This window comes from Manis pentadactyla, chromosome X, assembly GCF_030020395.1.
Source record: "Manis pentadactyla isolate mManPen7 chromosome X, mManPen7.hap1, whole genome shotgun sequence".
Classification (NCBI taxonomy): Eukaryota; Metazoa; Chordata; class Mammalia; order Pholidota; family Manidae; genus Manis; species Manis pentadactyla.
The window spans coordinates 14111208-14132225 of NC_080038.1; the positions used below are offsets into that span (position 1 = coordinate 14111208).

The 21018-nt window shown below is 42.8% G+C and overlaps 1 protein-coding gene across 5 annotated transcripts in view; it reads right to left on the reverse strand.

Moving 5' to 3' along the window:
• The window catches only part of ADGRG2 (adhesion G protein-coupled receptor G2), a 119417-nt gene extending 101831 nt beyond the window's left edge, over positions 1–17586 (reverse strand). For 4 of the 5 annotated variants that reach the window (XM_057495951.1, XM_057495950.1, XM_036912867.2 and 1 more), the window contains exon 1: positions 17530–17584. The gene's annotated coding sequence lies outside the window, so the exon portion shown is untranslated. Of the gene's footprint in view, positions 1–17529 lie in introns of all 5 variants that reach the window. The other variant, XM_057495949.1, reaches the window with a different exon arrangement.
• Positions 17587–21018: the final 3432 nt, after the last annotated feature.

Below are 21018 nucleotides of genomic sequence, written 5' to 3' on the forward strand. Positions count from 1 at the left end.
TTCCAGGCACTTTCCTCGGCAGAACTGAACCAGCACTGACCCACACTTGATGGGTCCCCCTAGGAGCAAAGGCCACATGAGCCTGACTGACACAGTGTTCTGATAACCTGAGCTGATTGTCCACAAGCAACTGATCCCAGCAATAATGAGACACAAGAAGGGCTCGCTCTACCTCAGGTACATGTTGATGTTAGCAGACAAGGGAGATGTCCTGAAGTGGAAATATCAATACTTGATAAAGGATTACTATTTGGTAACAAACAGTAGTCAAAACTTTATCAAAATCACACTTAACATGAAAATCATCCCATACATAATTTAATCTTTGATGACTCAAAAAGTACTTTAAGCTCCAGTAGCACATAAGAATCATGGCTACAAACACCTTTTGCCATTATATATAATCTGCTGGTTCATAAAAAGTTTGTGTTGATAGGAGGATGGATAAACCTTTGAGAGGTTGTACTTCTACTTCTCCCTTTGCATAGCATCCATAAAACTCCCTATTTCAAATGTCTTTCAAATCGCTCACATATCCAAGAAAGCAAGGTTAACTCAATTTTATTTGGAGAAACCCCCACTTCCTTTGTAGTACCAGTTCTTACCTCTAGGTGGGGCCTATTCCCAATTTGTAGCAGCCCAGTGACCTCATGCTTTTTGAACTCTTATAGGAGACCTCACATCCAGGCATATCAACCAAATTCTGTGCCCATTTACATTAAGTACTCTTTAAACCAAATAAATCAATCTCTAATTGTAGAATTTCAGGATTCAGCTAGATGAATAGGTGAGATACTGGGGAGGGGTGGCAGACAGAGAGTATCTGGGCAGTTATGCTAAGAACTGGACTGTGAACCCTCGGAATTCATATGTTGAAGCCCTAACCCCCAGTGTGACTATCTGGAGACAGGGCCTTTAGGAAGTAATTAAGGTTAAATGAGATCATAAGGGTGGGGCCGTAATCTGATAGGACTGATGCTTCATAAGAACAGAGAGTCTCTCGCTACCTCCCTCCCCCTAGCTCTTCCCTGTACTTGAGGACACAGCAAGAAGATGGCAGTCTGCAAGCCAGGAGGAGAGCCGAGTAACAGGGAAGCAGTCACCTGGCCATCCAGCCTCCACGTTTCCACAGATGTTTAGATCCAAGCTGGCCCTGGTGATGTAGCATATGCCCTTAAAATACCAAATCCAGGGGACCAAGGTCTCTAATTAGGAATCCCAAGATGCCCAAAGACATGGGTGTTCAGCCTGGCGGGCAGTGCACCCTGGCAAAGGTACAGCAAGACTGAAGGAGAGCCACTTCAGAGTGCCTGGCCAGGCCACCCAACCCATCATCCCTGCCTGGTAAGGATTCCAAACAGGAGAGGAACCACAGAAAGGGGAATTCTGCATACAACTTCTTAAGGGAAGAAGGCTGGGTCATAGCACACTTCTGAACATACAGAAGTGCTAAGAACCCTAATTTGGGCACAGGCAGCCCTAAACTGCACTGAGAGGCTTAAATTGTGTCAAGGCTCAGATCCACTTCCACTGTGGGGAAGAAGGCAGGAGGAGGGGGACAAGCTTAAGACACAGCTAGGAGGAACACTGATGACCGACGTAAAGCTTGGCAAACAGGTGAGGGTACATCCTGCAAACTTAACGTCAGGGGCCTCCATGCAGTAAAGTGAAGGTCCAAGAAAGGACTCCTTGTCCCAGAGGCTGGGCAGAGAGCCCACAATAGAGAACCCAGGAGAGGAGGCCTAGGGAAAGGAGCATGAAAGTAGGATGCAGCCAAGATGAGGTTTGCAGGGGTCACAAGATATGGTCAAGGGCTCTGAGGCAGAACTCAGAGATATAACCCCTGGGCAGGGGTCAGAAAGACAAAACTCAGCTGTGCTGAGAAGCCACAAAATCTATTCTGTTGACATGATCCCCAAATGGCCCAGGCACACAGCATTCTCTCCATTATTCAGCTTATTTCCAGCCCCCTGACAGGTTGGTGACATGCCAACAAAATAACTAGACACTGTGAAACCCCCTAGAACAAACCCCAGAGGGCTCCTGTGTTGTTTTTGTAATGGGGTTTTATTAGAACAAACAAAAGTACTTCCTGACTATTGGCCTCAGAGAGGCCTGCCATAGTTTGGGTTCCTCCAAAGGTTAGTCTGAGGCAAGGATCTGAGAGCAAGTAGTTTATTTAGGATGTGATCCCAGGGAACAGGAGAATGGGGAAGTGAGATGGGGAAGGAAGGCGGCTAATCCAGGTGTGTCATCCAGCCAGTTACCACTTGTGGGGCCACCCAGTCCTGGGGACTCTGGGAGCCAGTGTGGACTGCCTGTCTGGAGCTGGGCTCTTTAACTATCAACGGTCCCCAGGCATTGGTTGAGGGCTGCTCCAGGGCTAGGTGAAGTGTTAATTCCCTGGCACTCCTGCCTGCCACATGGGCAGGCAGAGCGGGCTCTTGGGCACAGAAAGGTGCAGCTAGTGGCTGGAAGGGCTGCTGTGCACTGAAGTAGTCAGGGCCAGGGATGATGAAATGGACACCTAGTCTCTCTGGAATGAATGAGGAAGTACAAAACATTGAAGCCAGGAGGCAGAGTGGTTTCATGCCTGCCCTGCCCCAGTCCTTTCTTCAGGTCAGAACCTGGGACTCGGTGTGTGTGCGTTTTGTTTCATGTGTGTTTGAGGAGTTCAGTGGTTTTTCTTCAAGTGTTTGGAATGTCTGAGGACAGACTAGGTGAGGGGAGGTTAAATGAAACGCTCAAAGAGCCCTGGATTTGTCTGCCACCCTAAAGCAGACTGCACAGACCTGGGTCTTCAGCCAGTGCAGGGAGGAGAGGCACGGGGGCTGAGATGTTTACCACCGGTAAAGGGGCACGGACAGAGGTTCCACATAATCCCCAGCTGTGCCCTAAAGCCTCACTATTCAAAGTGTGGTCCCCAAACAGCAAAAATCCCCTGAGCTACAGATCCTGATTTGCATTTTAAGAAGATCCCTAGGTGATCGAGTCCTACATTTGAAAAGCACAGCTGGAGACAATACTACTCGCTAATTCCTCTAAGCACGAGTCCGTTCAGCGACCGTGTCTCCTACCAAAATCAAATAGAAGGTATTTGTTTGATTTCAGGCTACGTTTGCTCTGTCCAGTTTGTGAAATTAACTTCAGATTTGCTGAATGGAGTAAATTAATGCAATTTGGGACAATGGGAGACACCAGTGACAAATTACTGATGGGGATTTAATTACAACAAAATAAAGCATCCTTCACTTGTTCAAAACCTCCTTCGATTATTTCTTTCTTCCCTTTTTTTTTAACTTGGCAAAATTAGGCATCAGTGCTTAATAAGCCTGCACCATTCCAAGACTATTCAGAAGGGTACACCTTTGCTTCATATCTGCAAAATACATTCAACAGTTCCAGGAGTGTTTTTCATTCAAAATAATTACGTGTGTGTGTGTGTGTGTGTGTGTGTGTGTGTGTTTTGCAGAGAAGAAGTGTGTGTGTGTGTGTGTGTGTGTTTTGCAGAGAAGGAAGCAGCAAGCCAAAACTCTTAAGATCTTTAAAAATCACATTTTTATATAGGTGTGAAGGAATAAACGAGCATAGAAACAGACTTTCTTAAAAAATTTAAAGTTTTAAACTGATGCTAAAACTTAATTCAAGTTATAAATAAAAAGCCTCAGCATCACATATGGATACAGATGTGTGAGTTATGTCCAAAAGTGGCTACTAATCCTAATTGCCTTCACAAAAAAATAACTGACAACTGTGAAAATGGCTGGAAATATATTTAAAGCATTCCTTTAGGTATTGAAGGGAACAGAATATCACACCCCAAAATATGCCACTTTGGCATAAGGATTATCTTGAAGCTGATTATTTTTAAGAAACAGCAGACACAGGAGAAACTCCGAAAACTGAGTAGAAGTTACCCTTTTGAAAGAGACATTGACACTTAGATGGGAAATCTCCCTTTGTAAGGGTGTCTCCTCTGTACCAGGAAGAAAGGAAGACCAAATTCCTAGAAACCCCTATCAATAGATAAGAGAACTTAGATCTGTTTAACAACCTGACCCTTGTTGACTGTGCTTTTCCTTTTCCTGGTGATCTCCTGTTAACAGTCCTTTCCCTATACCACCCCCCAACATTTTTATTTTGTCTTTAGCTGGAGATGATACAAGGTGGTGGCCTGGGCCATTTCAGGGAGTTACTCGGTTTGCCTGGATAGACTCCTGTGTATACAGGAGGAACACATGTTATTAAATGTGTGTTTTTTTCCTGTTCATCTGTCTTTTAGTATAGGGGAGTCTCAGCCAAAAGCCTAGAAGGGAGGAGGGAAAATTATTTTTCCTCCCCTATAGTATTTAACCAAGTAGTAATGTGTACATCAAAATATACATACAGGAGTATGCCTGACAGCACTATTCATAAAAGCCAAAAACTGTTAACAACCCAAAGGCCCATCAACAGCAGAAAGGATAAACTGTGATACAGTCATATAATGGAATGGGGTAACTATAATCACACACAACCATAGGGATGAATCTGACAATCCTGAGTGAAAGACGTCAGATATCCTGCGTGGTACTGTTCCTGGGCAGCTGTGTCTGGGAGGTCTCCCTGCACACTAGGAGAAACCTCAGCCTGGACGGGGAAGGGTTCTTGACTCTGAATGAGAAAGAAGTCTCAAGCAGGTCGGAGGAGTGTAGGTAAGGAATTCATTAAAGTGAGAGTGGTTAACATATGGCAGCTGCCCTCCAGGCGGCTGAGAGTAGGGAGATGCAGAGGGAAAGTTTGCTGAACTCCTTCTCGGCCTAGGACAGATTCCCTTGCTAACTCCTGAAGCTAGTGTCACCTGGCTTCCCTTGTCCACTTAGATCTGCACGGTGTGGGGCCTAGCCCTACCACCTCAGGATTTGGGGGAGCCATGGAGCACGTGATGGAGTGAGATTATGTTCTGAGAACTTCTCAAAGGAGATTTTCAGGCAGGCTACTAAGAGCAGATCACGCAGCTGCAGTTCCTTCCAGGTCACCGAGGTGATGGGAACTTGCCGGCCCAAGTAAGAGCTCTCAGCAACCCCTCCCTACTTACCAGTAGTAAAGTGGAGACAGAGTGAAGACTTGGAAATAAAATGAAATAGCAGAGAGACAACAAAGACACTTATCACTGGAAGAGCACAGAGACAAGACATACTAAGTTGAACAGTGAGAAGGCTTTCTTTAAGAGTATGCACTTAAAGGGGAGTGTGGGCACCCTCAGACATGAGGCACACCGAAAGGCTGGGGATTCTGTCTTTACAAGCTTCCAAGAACGGGGCAAAGGGTGGGGCGGGGGGTTGTTTGGTGTAGGCTTGACTTGTGGTCTCATGATGTCTCTCTCCAGTGAAAGACACTATGTCCTCATCCACATCAGTCCTCTAGAGAATTTTGTAAGATAAACTTAACACAGGGAATTTATTGATCTGGTTCTTCTCCAAGATAGTGGTTTCCCTCAAGCACTGGGAATGTATCAGTTAAGACTGCTTGCACTGCCTTAGATTGGGTGGGCTGTCTGATTACCAAAGAATATGTTAGGAATCTTACTTCTCAACCTTCTGCTTTTTAAAATGGAACCTTGGCTTTAAGGTGGAGTCTCTCCAGTTCTTACTATGACATTTATATCTCGGCTTCTTTGGAAAATTATTCATGATGCTTGTCTCATGACTGCGCTACCTCAGTACCATATATATGAAATTCAGGAACAGGCAAAATGAATCTATGACACTGAAATCAGAATACTGACTTTTGGAGGATAGTGATCGGAAGGAGACATGAAGGGGCCTTTGGTTGCTGATCACGTTCTGATTCTTCATCTGGGGGCTGGTGATGGGTGTGCACAGTTTGTGAGAATACATTGAGCTGTCCATTTATAATGTGTCTAATGTGTACTTCAGTAAAAATATTAATTTAAAAAATATATATATACACAATCCCACTTTCACAGCAGAGTCAAGAAGAATAAGACTATATATATCCATATCCATGATAAATCAATGAATGACTATATCCATGATATGCTATTCAACACACTTGCCTACTTTCACTAATGAAGGTTGCTAGAAGGAAAATGACTAATAATGAGGCATAGGTGATAAATATCATGAAAGTGATTAATGGTACACAGCTCTTAACTCATATACAGACTATGATTACAATGAGCACTTAATCCAATTTTTTTAAAAGTCCTCGAGTCCAGGGTAATGGTTTCTCCAAATACCCCCAAAAACATACGATACATTCTGTCAAAAAGTTAATCAACTGGATATGAAAGTCACTAGTTTAGCTCATTCGTTACTGATTTTTCCTGGGAGCTTTAGTACCATCCACTACAAGAGTTTTTAAAAACCACAGCTAATTCCTAAGGGAAACCACTTCAATTCCTCCCATATTTCTCCCTCTCTCCCCATATATTCTGTTTGTGACTATCTGGAGGGTTTAGAAAATGTACATATCTAAATCCCATGGTAGACATGTCAATTTTTTAAAATCTGAGAACCAGTCTTAAGGCCATGGAAGTCCACCACTGTAAAATGTGACACTTTTGATTCCTGGAAGTCTCTCACAATTTTTTTTTTCTTGGTAAAATGTAATGCCCCTTTGTCTGGAAACTCTAATAATTAGAATCCTAATTCATAAATATTAATGTTTATCAGATTGCTCTTCTTACCAGAAGCTTCTAAACTTAGCCCCAGAAACTTTAGTGTACTTATCATGGGAGAAAGAGAACATTTATTGAGTGTCTTCTATGTGCTGGAGATCAGTTAGGCAGTTTAAATTGATTCATTCATCAACGATTTACTGAATACCTACTATAGACCAAATCCTCTTCTAGGCCCTAGGGATAAAGTGTAGGCCTTGCTCACATTCCAGCTTGGGGAGAGGAAGAGGGGGAAAGGGGGAATAATAAATATACAACTAAATAAACAGGGAAACTAATATAATGATAAGTGCAGTGTTGAGAATTAAAATAAAATGAGATGATATTGAGGGTGACTTGGTGGCTATTTTAGATCAAGTGATCAAAGAGGTGATATTTAAATTGAGATATAAATGATAAGAAACAAGTCATAGAAAAAGGGGGCAGAGAGAACATCATAGGGAGAACAAACAGTACAAAAAATCAAAAAGGAGCTTGATGTGCTGGAACAATCCAAAGGAGCATGGTCTGCAACAGGAGAGGTGAACAGCAATGGCCAGAACATGGCAGAACACCCTAATCCAGCAGGGCAGTGACATGCTCCAGTTAATGCTGAAAAAAGATGCTCTAGCTGCTGTATGGGAATTGGGTTATAGGAGGCCACTACAATCATCCAAGAAAGAGATGATGGCAGATTGTATGGTGGAGGAGTGGGGTGGAAAGAAGTGAGAATACCTGGGATATACTTTGGAAGTCAAACTGACAAGATTTATTGATGGGCTGGATGTGGGGCATGACACTTGGAAGCTTGGGGGTTGAACAACTGGGTGGATGGTGGCGCCATATCCTGAGCTGGGTTTCACAGGGACAGAACCAGGTTTGGCATGGGGGTGGCGGGGAATCAAGATTTTGCTTTGGAAATCCTGAGTTTGCGATGTCTACTGGATCTCCATGTGGATTAGAAAGTCTTTTTTGTTGTTGTTTGTTTGATTCAAGATTTTTAAATTTTAATATTTAAAAAGCACACCATGTTTAAGGGCATGATTTTTCCTGTGCTTTCTTCCACTTTTCATTTCTACAGCTCTCATTTCTGAGCCTTTTAATGTTTCAAATTTCCCTCAAAACTCTCAACATTCTTCGAATTAGTTGATTTATCAACATTGTTTTCTAGTATTTCTGATATTTTTGAGGCAGTATAAAGATCTCAAAGACATTTTTGAGACAGTCCCACTACACAATAAAATCAATTGTACATTTTAATCTAACATGGCAGTTTGAATGCCATGCAAAAGAGGCTAGAGTTTACTTTTTAAAATCAGTATAGATGAATGAGTTTTGGAGATCTAATGTTCAGCATGGTGACTGCAGTTAACAATACTGTTTTATATACTTGTGAAGTTTGCTAAAAGGGTAAATTCTAAGAGTTCTCACAACACTCACAAAAAAAGTTATCACTATGTGATGTGATGGATATATTAATTATTTTGAGTGGTGATCATTTCATGATGTATACATCAATCAAAACATTAAATTGTACACCTTAAATATAAACAATTCCTATTTGTCAATTGTACCTCATTAAAGCTGGAGGAGGGGAGTATATACAAAGCTTTTATATAGTCTTCAGCAGTGGGAAAGGTCATGGCTGCAGATACTGGCATCTACATAGAATGTAAAGCCATAGGCTTGATGGGGTCATTTCAGGAGAGCAGGTAAAAAGAGAAGGGAAGGGAGTCCCAGTGCTCTGGCAGAACATCAAGCTTTGTAGGTTGAGCAGAGGAGGAAGAGACAGAAATGAAGACTTAGAAAACCAAGAAAGTGTAGGATGATGGAAGCCACAAGAATAAAGTGTTCAAAGAAGAAAGGAATGGCTAATTGTGTCAAACGCTGCTGCAAAGTCCAACAAGCTGTCAGAGAAGTGATGGCTGCTATATTTGGCAACATGAAGTTCACTGAGGACTGACAAGAGGAGCCTCAGGACAGGACCCTGATTAGATTAGACAAGGAAAGATGTGGGGCGATAAAGGACGTGCAGCCTTTTCAGAGGCTTCTCTCAGAAGGGGTGACTAGAAATGTGGAGTTGACTGGAGGCAAATGTGGAGCCAGTGGCGATACTACATATTATAGCATGACTGTAAGCTGATAGGAACAGTCCAGAAAGGAGAGAGCTTTGTGAAAACAGGAAAGAAAAAGGGAAACAGAATTAAGAATTAAGTCTTTCACAACTAAGCACCAAAATAATGAAGTACAGTTATGAGCTGCAGACCACTGAAAAAGTAGGAATTCATGAGTCCATACTGATAATACATGAATATATAAATAAATAAATAGGGAAGAAGGAAGGACTCCAGCTGATGGCCAACTGGTAAATGTGGAGAAAATACCAGAGCTTGAAAATCCTTATTTGCAAGGACTGGATCAGGCAAAAATCATCACTGGGTGCTCAATCTTAAGGGAAATACTGATGAGGAGCAGATATTTGTGTCCTCCAGCAGACTGCTGATTAAGAAGGAACAAACCAATCACTACACATGGAGAAATAACACGACACCTTGACCAAGCGACGAAAACTAACACTGTCAGCAAGTAAGAGATGGACATCTGGACATCATGGGCATGTAACAGCCTGAGAAGGACACATCTTCATCATCTCTGAGTGTTCTGGTCCAAAATATATAACCTATATCTAATCATGAGAGACATCAGACAAACCCAAAATGATGAATGTTCTCTTGAAGAGTGGGAGGTGGTCTGTATTCATCCTAAATGCTGGATGGGAGCAGAATGTCACCCCAAAATATGCTTTTTTTGACATAAGGATTATTTTAGGCTGATTATTTTTAAGAAACAGCAGACACGGGAACCTCTGGGGGAAAAAAAAAAACAGTAGAAATTATCCATTTGTGAGAGACATTTATAAAAGCAATCTCCATGTGTACAGATGTCTCCCTCTCTCTCTCTGTACCAGAAAGAGGAGGATGACTCTAAATCTCTACAAACTGTTATCAGTGGAGAAGACCTGTGCTTTCTTCCAGCCCTGGACTTAAATCTGTATAACAACCTTACCCTAGTTTACTGTGCTCTTCCCGGTGACCTCCCAGAAGTGCCTACCCCACCAACTTCTTTTATGTTTAGCTGGAGATGGTGTTGTAGGGGATGGCCATTGCGGGGAGTTACTCAGTGTTCCTGGGTCTCTCCCATGTATACAGGAGGCATACACATTATTAACCTTGTTTTACTCCTGTTAATCTGCCTTTTATTACGGGGTGGGGGGGTCTCAGCCAAGAACCTAGAAGGGTGGAGGGAAAATTATTTTTCCTCCCTCACAATGCCAATGTCATAAAAGACAAAGGCTGTAGAAATGTTCCGGACTAAAAGAGACAATGACAACTAAATGCCACGACAATCCTACACCAGATCCTGTAGTAAATGGAAATATGCTGTAAAGGATATTATCAGGTCTACTGTAAAAACTGGAATACAAATGGCAGATTAGATATCAATATTAAATTGACTTAAGTTGACAACAATACTGTAGTTATGTAAGAAAATGTTCTTATTCTTAGGAAATCTATACTCAAGTGCTTAGGAATCAAGGCCAGGATGCATCTAACTTATCCTCGAATGGTGCAGAAAAAAATGATGTGCATGAGCAAGAGTACAGATATTAAAGCAAATGTGGTAAAATGTTAACAATAGATGAACCTGCACAAAGGGTATGTGAATATTCTCCGTACTATTTTTATTTTTGCAACTTATTTTTAAAGTTTGAAATTATTTCCAAATAAAAGTTTGGAAAAGTAAAAGAAAAAAAGAAATGGAGAAGGCAAAGAGGATGAGGGGTCCAGAGCCCAGAAAAGCAGCCAGTCTTTGACACATCAGGGACGTTTCATTCTGTTTCACAGTTAACAGTGGGGAGTACCATGAGTTTTTATTATATTATTTATACAAATGCAGGCATGTTAGGAGTTTGGGTGGTTGAGAATATGAGGAGGCTCCAAATAAGCCAGAGGCAGCAGTTGATATAGGAGGGGCAAAGGAAATAAAGTGTAAAAACTGTTTTGGAGACTAGAAAAGCAAACCCACTATGCAGGCATGGTAGGACTGCCAGGCAATGCTGAAGGTCCATTTGAAGTTTAAGATTGGGTGACCTGGATCTAGACATTTATGTAACTCCCCAGGTGATTTGAATGGGCAGCCAGCTTCCAGAACTACTGTGCTAAGGCAGGGATTCTCAACCTCAGCGCTGTGGACATTTGGGCCTGGTAATTGTTTGCTGGGAAGGAAGAGGGAGCAGTAAGTGGGGGTTCTGTGCATTATAGGATCTTTGGCAACACCCCCGGCCTCTATCCACTAGATGCCAGTAGCACCCCCCTCCCTGCCGATCATGACAACCAAAAATGTCCCCAGACATTACCAAATGTCCCCAGGGGGCAAAATCGGCCCTGGTTGAGAACTGCTTGTAAGGGAACAAAGGCCATAAACACTACATGTTTATCAAGGTCAAGAACTGTGTGTACTCCTTGTTGCTACGAGCACTGTGGTTAAGAACACAGACTCTGAAATCAGAGGTCTGTGTTCAACCCCGGGATTATGACCCTGGACAAGGTACTTAACCTCTCTCTGTGCCTCAGTTTATCCATCTGTAAAATAAGAATAGTACCTGTCTCAGGAGCTTGGAAGGATTAAATGAGTTAATACACGTAAAGCAATAAGAGCAATGCCTACTCAGTATTAGCTATTGGCCATCTTTATTATCACAGTAAAAAATGTTAAGATACCAGATATCTGTTGATTAATGGACTACTTACATTAAAATATACTCCGTGCTTAACCTTAAGAAATTTCCACACTAAAATTGAACAGAAAGGCAGAGTGCATTGACTTTCTGAGGATTAGTATTGGATTTCTTATAGATTCTAGGTGCATCCATCCAGTCAAAAAATATTTATTGAGCACCTACTATGCTCCACTGTTCTAGGTCCTGAGAATATAAGAGTGAGCAAGACACACAGAGTCCTCACCTTCTTGGAACTATATTTTAGCAGGAAAAAAAGACATAGAATCCGTAAATAATTAAGTTCTGCAATTGCAGATAATAGCATTACAAAAACAAAAGTGGAATGAGGGGATGGACATTTACAGTGGTGGGTTAGGAATGCTATTTTACAATGCAGGTTAAAGAAGACCCAAATGAAACCAGGGAACAAGTCAGGTGAATATCTGGTGAAACGGTGCTCCAGGCAGGTAGCACAGCAAATGCAAAGAAAGGCTGGGAGGCAAGCAAATGTTTGGCCTGCTGGAGGAATAGTGAGGAGGCTGACATCTTTGGAGAAGTGTGAGAAGAATAGGGATAAAGAACATATGGGGCCTCAGAGGCTACAGTGAGGATCTGGGGATTTATTCTAAGTGTGGTAGGGGCTATTACAGGGTTTTGAGCAGTGGGTTTACTGCATGTGCTAGCTATTCTGTGGGGTCAAGGGTAGATGCTGGGAGACTGGTTTGGAGACTACACAGTAATTCAAGAGAGAAATGTGGGTACCTACAGTTATCTTAGGGTATTATAAATGAACTCACTTTGCATTATGGCAGGATCTGATATAAAATGATTTTTAAAATCTGTCTTGGACACAGTTCAGCCGTCTGGGGGCTTAGAAACTAAATGAACAGTTTTATAAAACTGTTTTATGAAAGAGCGGTCAAATCAACTTAGAGGATCATGATCATCATTTTTAAATGAAATAGAATAGATGGAAAATAACTGAAAATATCAGAACGCATTGCACAAAGGGAAAATGCATAATACTTTGTGAGATCCTGTGTCTATTATAGACAGGTATGTTCATACTGGGTTGAGATATAAAATATACTTCTCTCTATGATAGGCAGGAAAGTTTGGAAAACACTACAAAAAGCTATCTCATTTATATATAAGTAGGTTGTAAATGGTCCCTTTATTTTCTTTCCTGCTTTACTTGGCAACACCCCAAAATAAAATTATTAAAAAGCTTCAAAGACAGTTTCATCAGAGTTTAAATAAAATGAATTAACTTATGCTACACTATCTTATCCTTCAGGGAGATCAAAATATGACCCTCCAAAGCCAGGGAGACTGACTCACGTCCAAACTGTTAGGCTTTTCAATGAAAAAAATAAACTTCCAAGCAGAACAAGAAATTTTAAAATTAAACTTTAGTCATTTAGAAGCTAAAAATGGAAAGAAGCCTCATGAAGATAATAAAGATAATTTCTGGAACTCAACAGCAAGCACGCTGCCTAGGAGTAAACTACTAGAAGCAATCCCACCCAAATCAGACACTGCTCCCCACACTGCGCTGGAGGGAAGCCTAGCCACTAAGAAAATAAAATGAACAAAAATATTAGGGATGGGGAATCCCTTTACTATCACCATTTGCAGACATGTTGATTGCGTACTTTGAAAATCCAAGAAAACCAACTGAAAAATTATGCGAACTAATAAAAGTTCAGTGACATGGCTTGAATATGATAATCTACAAAAAATTCGCAGAGCCTTTCTATAGAACAGTATAGTAATTATAAAATAAAATGGGAAAAAGAGATATAATTTCCAAAAGCAATAAAAATGACACACACATAATCTAGGAATTCACTAAGCAAGAATGTGTTAAAGCCCCACAGTGTGGCACAGGTGTAAGGATGGGCATACAGATCAACAGAACAGAATAGAGTACAGAAAGAAACCCACACATACATGGTCAGTTATTTTTTGAGGGGATACAATGGGGGGGGGGAAAGTACAGTGTTTTCAACAAATGGCATTGGAACAACTGGCTACCTATATGGAAAAAAGTAAACTTGGTCTATACAAAAATTCACTCTAAATGAAATCATAAACCTGCATGTAAATGATAAAACTATAAAATGAAAATCTTGGCAAATGAGAGGTAGGCAAAGACTTACCAGACAGATTACTAAGTGCTATCCATAGAAGAAAAAAACCCTGATACATAAGACTGTCAGAATTTAGAACTTCAGCTCTTCAAAAAAATGATTAATTCCACTAATTATTAGTTAATAATGCCATTAATTCCATACGATGTATAAGTCAAAGTAGTCAAGCTCATAGAAACAGAGTAGAATGGCAGCTGCCAGGGGCTGGGGAGGAAATGGGGAGCTGCTCTTCAGTGGATAAAACTTTCAGTTACGCAAGATGCATACCTTCTAGAGATCTGCTGCACAACATGGTGCCTACAGTCAACAGTACTGTACTGTGCACTTAAAATTTTGTTAAGAGAGTAGGTCTCATATGTGTTCTTACCACAATAATAAAAAAAGAAAGAAAATGAAAAGGCAAACCACAGGCTAAATATTTGCTATATATATATATATCTGGCAGAGAACTTGTATCCAGATATGACATAGAAAGAACTCTCATGATTCAGAGACAAACATACAACTTATTAAAAACTAGGCATTTCATAAATGATGTACAAATGACCAACAAGTACATGAAAGGATAATGCTCAACATCATTAGTCATCAAGGAACTGAAAACTAAAACCACACAGAGATGCCGCCACAAACCCACTGAATGGCTGAAGTATAATAAACTAACAATACCAAGAGTTGTCGAGGATGCCAAGCAACTGGACCTCTCATATATTGCTGGTGGAAGTGCAGTGGTTCAGCCACTTTGAAAAAGTTCAGCAGTTTCTTATAAAGTTAAATTTACCATACAATACAGCAGCAGCCCTACTCCGAAGTATTTACCCAAGTGAAATGAAAATGTATGTCCATACAGAAAGCTATATATGAATGATCATTGTGGCCCTTTTTCATCACCAGAAGTTGGTGAATGGATAAACAAACTTTGGAATATTACTCGTAATAAAAAAGAACAAATTATTGATTCACACAACATGGATGAATCTCAAATGCATTATGCTAGAGGAAAGAGGCCAGACTCAGAAGGCTACATCATCTATGGCTCTGTTCACAGGACATTCTGGAAAAAACAAATTTACAGTGACAGAAAACAAATCAGTGGTTGCCGGGGCTGAGAGTGGTGGGAGAGGTTGACTACAAAGGGTCAATAAGGAATTTTTGAGTGATGGATTTCTTTTATATCTTGATAAAGTGGTCATTTCATGACTACATCTATCCATCAAAACTTATAGAAGTATATACACTAAAAGGGTGAATGTTATAAACAAATTTTCTCTCAATTTTAAAAACATGGAATCAACTCAAGAATTAATTAAGTAGATTTATAAAATGGAACAGAGTGTTCACAGAATCTTATTCAATTGATAGAATTTTATAACTTTTTCCCAAATGTTTATTAGCCCATTTCTGAACTTCCCAATACCCCCCACCTCATACCATGTCCCCAAAATAAATTCCTCAGGGACTAAAGACCCACATATTTTTAAAACCAGAAACATTTTAAAAGAAATTACTTTTCTCTATCCTGTGGTAGGGAAGGCCTTTCTCAGCAAAGTACAAAACCCAGCTCCCAGGTTTTACTAAGGGCAGAATCTCCTTTCTCTCTTCCAGTTATTAACATCACAGAAACACATTCCTACCCCACCCCACCCCACCCCCACTCACACCCCTTTTTAATTTAATGGTGCTCTTTCCAGTTTGTAGTTTGTATTTGAAAGTAACTTGGCATTCCGAGTAAGCAAAATGGAAAAATGTGCTTGTCAGTTTCACTCGAGCAGTTGAAAGCACCAGGAACCTACACAGTGGTGTCCCTTGCTCCAAGTCCCAAACCAGACTCAGCCACACCACAACCACACCAGGGGCCCTAGAAAGACGACGTTGGCCATGGGAAAGCAGCTTCCTTACTGGATCTCCCTAACACCTGAGCAATCACTTTCTGGAAGGCTGTTCATAGTACCAAAAACACAGCGGCTCTCCTTTCCCTGCCAGCCTCACCAATGCAATACCACTTCTCAGACTTTTTCTCCCTCTGCTGAACAAAATCATATCCATACTTAAAGTTCAGATTTTTTCTTTTCTGTTTCCAACAATTTTATTTTTCTAGAAAAAAACACACACCTGGAATCTGTGGAGTTTTGGCAAGAATTATTCACAGAGAAAACACGGATGCTGGCCCTGCATTTCTTCAGTGTTTTTTCAATAGTGAAATCTGCTCTATCCCCCGATTAATGAAAGTCACCTTGCAGGGATGTGGGAATGATAAAAGCAGAGGGAATCTGATAGGTGCTGGCAAACGCGCCGAGGCCCTGTAAAATAATACCCCTGAACAACTACAAAATTTGGCCACTTTTTGTTTTCCAGCTTTCCATTAGAGCTGCAAAAGCAGCCAAACCAAGCAATGTCCACCTCATCTTAGTTTCTAAGGAAGCAAAACTTTGAGACTCTAAAAAGGGACTCCCCAAAATCATTTGGAAAGAGCACACTTTGTCACTTAATTTACAAATTATTACAACATCGAACTTAACTGTATTATTAATAACTAAGCTCTTACTGAATTGTTAATTATTAATATTGATAAAGCAATAAGTATTGGCATACTATGTATACCTGAGGTTATACTCCCAGGCTTACCTCTTAAAATAGCCAACGAGAAGTTGAGAGAGGTGGCAGCAACTGCCAACATCTAGCTTGTCTTTGCTTAATAAACTTTCACTCTCCATCACCCACCAGCTGAGAACCCTAATCAAAGAAATGGGTCCTTCTTTGGTGACCGTTAGACAAGATCAGCTACATAATTTGTGGGGGCCTAGTGCAAAATGAAAATACGAAGCCCCTCCGTCAAAAATTACTAATTACGACAGCGACAGCAAAGCATTAACACAAATTAACAGGCTGCATGCCATGAAGCTAGCGAGCTCTACTGTAAGTTAATGTATGTGCCTAGTAAGCTGATAAGAAAAAGAAAAGTAAAGCATTTCGCTACTAAATGAATAGCAGTCGTTGTAATGTGTGTGCTTGGGGTGGAAGTGGGATTGTAAAGTCTTAGGACATCCTCTCCCAATCTCCCACTTTTCCTAGGGTTTTCAGCCTGTTAGACACAAAGTACTTTTTGCAGGGCCTGCCACATAGCGTGGTCCATGGAGCACGGCATCATCTGGGGGTTTGTTGGAAATGCAGATTGTCGGGCCCCACCCCAGACCTACTGAATCAGAATCTGCATTTTAACAAGATCCTTAGGCTATTCGTGTGGACAGTACATGCTAAGAAGTGTTACTGTCGAAGCAGCCACGGAAAACCTCTGCTATGTGGCTCTGGGGAGGTCGGTCAGCTCTCGTCCTCACCTAATACACGGTTTCGGAGCCTCAAAACGGCAAGTCCCTGCCGAAATGTGCTCACCCGAAACTTCCCGCCTCCTCCTCACCCCAGGCTCCCGGCTACCGCACCACACCGCCGCGCCCGGGGCCACCTGTTCTGGGTCCCGCCGGGCGGTGCGGAGCCCAGCCTGCGGGGGCCCAGGGCCCGTTCGCGCTCCGCAGGCTCCGCCGCACCCGCCGACTGGCGCGATAAACTGAATCCCCGCGAGTGTCGTCCCGACCGCGGAGCGAACACTACTTGTTGCCCATTTCCCTGGGGGGTGAGTTTGAAGCTTTTGGATACACACTCCCGCCCCAGAAAACGGGCCGTCGAAGCCCCTTTTCCCAGGGCGCGCAATCCCTTTGCCGGGGTGCCGACCCCGGAGCTCGGCCCTTTGCCTCTGCCTTTCTGGGCGGCCCTGGGCTCCGGCTCAAAGCCGCAGCGAGGCGCAGGGAGCGTGCGCCGCGCTGTCCGGTCGCCCTCCAAGTCCCGGCGCTGCGCCCGATCCGCGCGCGCCCGGTGCCAGCTCCCTGGGCTGGGTCCCAGGAGCCAGAGGGGACAGAGCCCTGCCCGCGCCACGCGCATACCTGCCGGTCCCCGAGACGATCTGGCCGCTGGCGCCGTCCGGCCCTCTTTTTCCCCCTTTCCTCCGGCCGCGCCCCTCCTCCCCCCTCCCGCGGGCTGGGTGACGCCCCCGGCGCTCCCGGACTGCTCGCCCACCAGCTTTCCAACTGCCCAGGCGGCGTGGCGCGTCCAGCGCTCGGTGGAGGCAAGGCTGGGCGCTGAGGTGGGGAGCGGGCGGGGCGCGGAGGGAGGAGGGTGCGAGCGAGCGGCTCGGCGGACCGAAGCCCGCCGGGGAGCTCCGAGCAGGGGGCGGGGTAAAAGCGGGGCGGTGGGCCCCGCGGCCCGCCCAGCCCCTGCCGCGGTCCCCGCCGTGCGTCTGGACGCCCTGGACCGCGAGACTTTCGGATGCCTGGCGTCCGTTCGGGGGCTCTCCTCGGGAACCGCAACCTCCAGGCACAGCCGCTCACCTTTAGGGGTCGCCCTGGTACCCAAATGCCTGTTCCACCACTTTCAGCACCACACAGTGTTGAGGGGTGGGAAACCCTGAGGTCGCCCCTCTGCTACAATATTCCCGGTGGAGAGATCAGGTGTCAGACCACATGGAGGGAGATTTGGAAAGATTTAGAAAACATCCTGAGACTCTTTTTTTTTTCTGGTGAAAGACATTTACACCGGATACCTAGAAACAGGGATCCCCAGCGCTGTGCTTGCGGAGTGTGTGTGTTGGGGAGGCGGGTAATATGAAGGGGGAGGTGGTACATGAAGTGAATTGCCCTTGGTCTCCTCTGCCTTTTCTGTCTGTCAGCATCTTCTCCCTCTGCACGTTCATAGAATAAAAACTAGGTCTGGATAGGACTTACAGATCACCTAACCAACCTGTCAATATATCCCATCTTATAGATGGCAAAACATAGACCTTGGGGGGCTCGGCTCAGTTCTACAATACAAATTAATTGTGGAGAAAATATAAGAAAATTGGGAAAAAATACAAGTGCTCTGAGTTTCCTCTCTGGCTCCTTTAACACTCGCGCCTACCCCCCCCCCCAACCTTCCCCCTATACACTCTCCAGCCCTCCTCTTTATAGTCAAATAACTCCTGTATTTGCAAAATGCTTTATCTCTTTAAAAGTACCATTCTCTTTCATTAAAATCTGCAGGAGAATATTTCATTTTTCTTTACCACCAAAACAAAATTCTAGATTCTAAATTGCATTCACAGCTCTGGAGAGGATGTTTTTATATAAAGTACAGATCTGCAGAGCACATCCTGGGTGACTTTGCCATATTAGACACAAAAGGGGTGAGATATGTACTCCGCTTTGCTGGAGTGACAGTTTGTTTTGCAAACACCAGCTTATTAACACTCACAACATTCTAGCTGGATAAATGAATGGAAAGTGTTTTCAGAGAGGCTTTTGACTGGGTGGATTAAGGAGAGTGTAGTCAGGAAGCTCATCCAGGCTACATAACAAATTCAAGGCAGAATTATGATGAGGGGAAAAAGCATATATGTTAATAAACAGGTTAAACAAATGAGTGCATATGTTTAACAAAGGATATGTGTGAGAATGTTCATAGCAGGACATTTGTAATAGCCCCAGACTGGAAACTAAACAAATGTCCATTAACAGTAGAATGGATTGAAAACATTGTGGTGCTGCAGTCACAGAATGGAATACCAGACAGCAATGAGAATACATGAACCCCTGCCTTGCTGAGTATAGATAGATCTCATAAACAATATTGAGTGAAGGAAGTGAGAGATGAAAGCATACATATGATGTGATTCCGTTTATACAAAGTATAAAATAAACCAATCCATGAAGTTAAAAGGATGGTGGTCATTGGGGGGCTAGTAACTGGAGGGAGTTACAAGGGGGATATGAAGGGTTTATGGGGTGCAGGTGATATCCTGTTCTTTGGTATGGGTGCTACTTACATGGATCTGTTAGGTTTGTGAAAATTAATTGAGCTGCTCACCTATGATATGTGTACTTTTCTCTATGTTTTCTTCAATAAAAAGGTTAAAATACATATAGCTCATATTAAAAGTTGCTTGAATTTCTAAAGTAAGAGTGATACCAGAATAAGTATGCTTTTCCTTTAAACAACCATACTACTGAAAAAAAAGTCACTTCAAGGAAGTATGTCTAAAGTACAAAAATCAGACACTCCTTAGCCTAAAATTAAAAATTTGTATTTTGATGCACTTCCAGCCAAACTTTCATTCTCCTTGGCACACACTCTCAGACCAACATAACTCTGCTGTCAAGACCTAGAGAAAAAGAAATTGGCTGGAGCTGAGAAGGGGGCCAAGCCTTCCAGGCATGACGTTCTCTACCTCTTCTGTGAAAAGGACCTGATCACAGGCCTCCTAGGCAAGCACTATCTGGTGACATGAAGGAAAGCCAGGGTTTGTGGTTAAATCTTTATTCACAACCTGTGGACTAATGTCCCAGCAACTGGAAAGTGGGTGATTTTGGCTCTTTGCCCAACAGAGTTTTAAGCCAATGATAGAGTTTGATTCCCAGGCATCTGTGGGTCAGGAAACATGGCAGGGACTGAACAGAGAGGATAGAAATCCTTGTCTCATCGTCCCCTCCCATGGGTGGACCCCTTAGTGTGGGCTCTCAGCAAAAGCCCGTGGCAGAGGAGGACAGCTCATCAGTGCTCAGGGCCCAGCTCTCTCCTTAGAACATCAAAAACAACTTTACCTGTGGCCAAATAGTCTAAAATGATACCACACAATGGTCTCCAACAAATTCATTAATTTCCTCGGAAAATAAGAAGTCTCCACAGTGGGATGAGGAACTAGAATGATGATGATGATGACTTTTTTATATTTAAATGTACTACATCCTGGCTTGTTAGGTTCTTATAGACTTACACTTTGTTACTAAATCCTCATGGTAATCCCTTGTCCAGTATAGGAAACGGAGGCACAGAGAGGTTAAGTAGCTTCCCCCAAGATCCATAGCTAGTAAGTGGTAGAGCCAGGACTGGAATCAGTGGAAGTGTCACTGTCAAGCTCCTGCTGCCTCAATGCGAGGTATGAGAAATGAAATGCTGGGATGGCAAATACACCAGATAGATGAAATGTTGAGATGGCAAAAATACCGGAGATAGAATCAGGAAATTAGGGTTTTGGTGTCTACCAGTTTTGCCACTGACTAAACAGTGTAATCACTTACAATACATTGAGTTGGGTCTCAGTTTCCATTTGTAAATACATAAGGGATGACAAAATCCATCTAAACTCTATCAGTCATGCCAAGGGTTGGTTTGGGGTGTTGTAAGCCTTCCATAATCTCCAAAAATTAACACCCCAAATAAAAGACATCTAACAAAAATAGTGTACCATACAAACAAAACAAGAGAAGTCCCCTAGCTAACAGGGCCCCCGCTTCTTACACAACTGTTATTTGATTACCACATGTGAATTTCTCCTTTATAGAAATTTTGGAGCTACCATTGCTCAGAAGTCCTTTCTGGCTTAAGTCATTCATTCATTC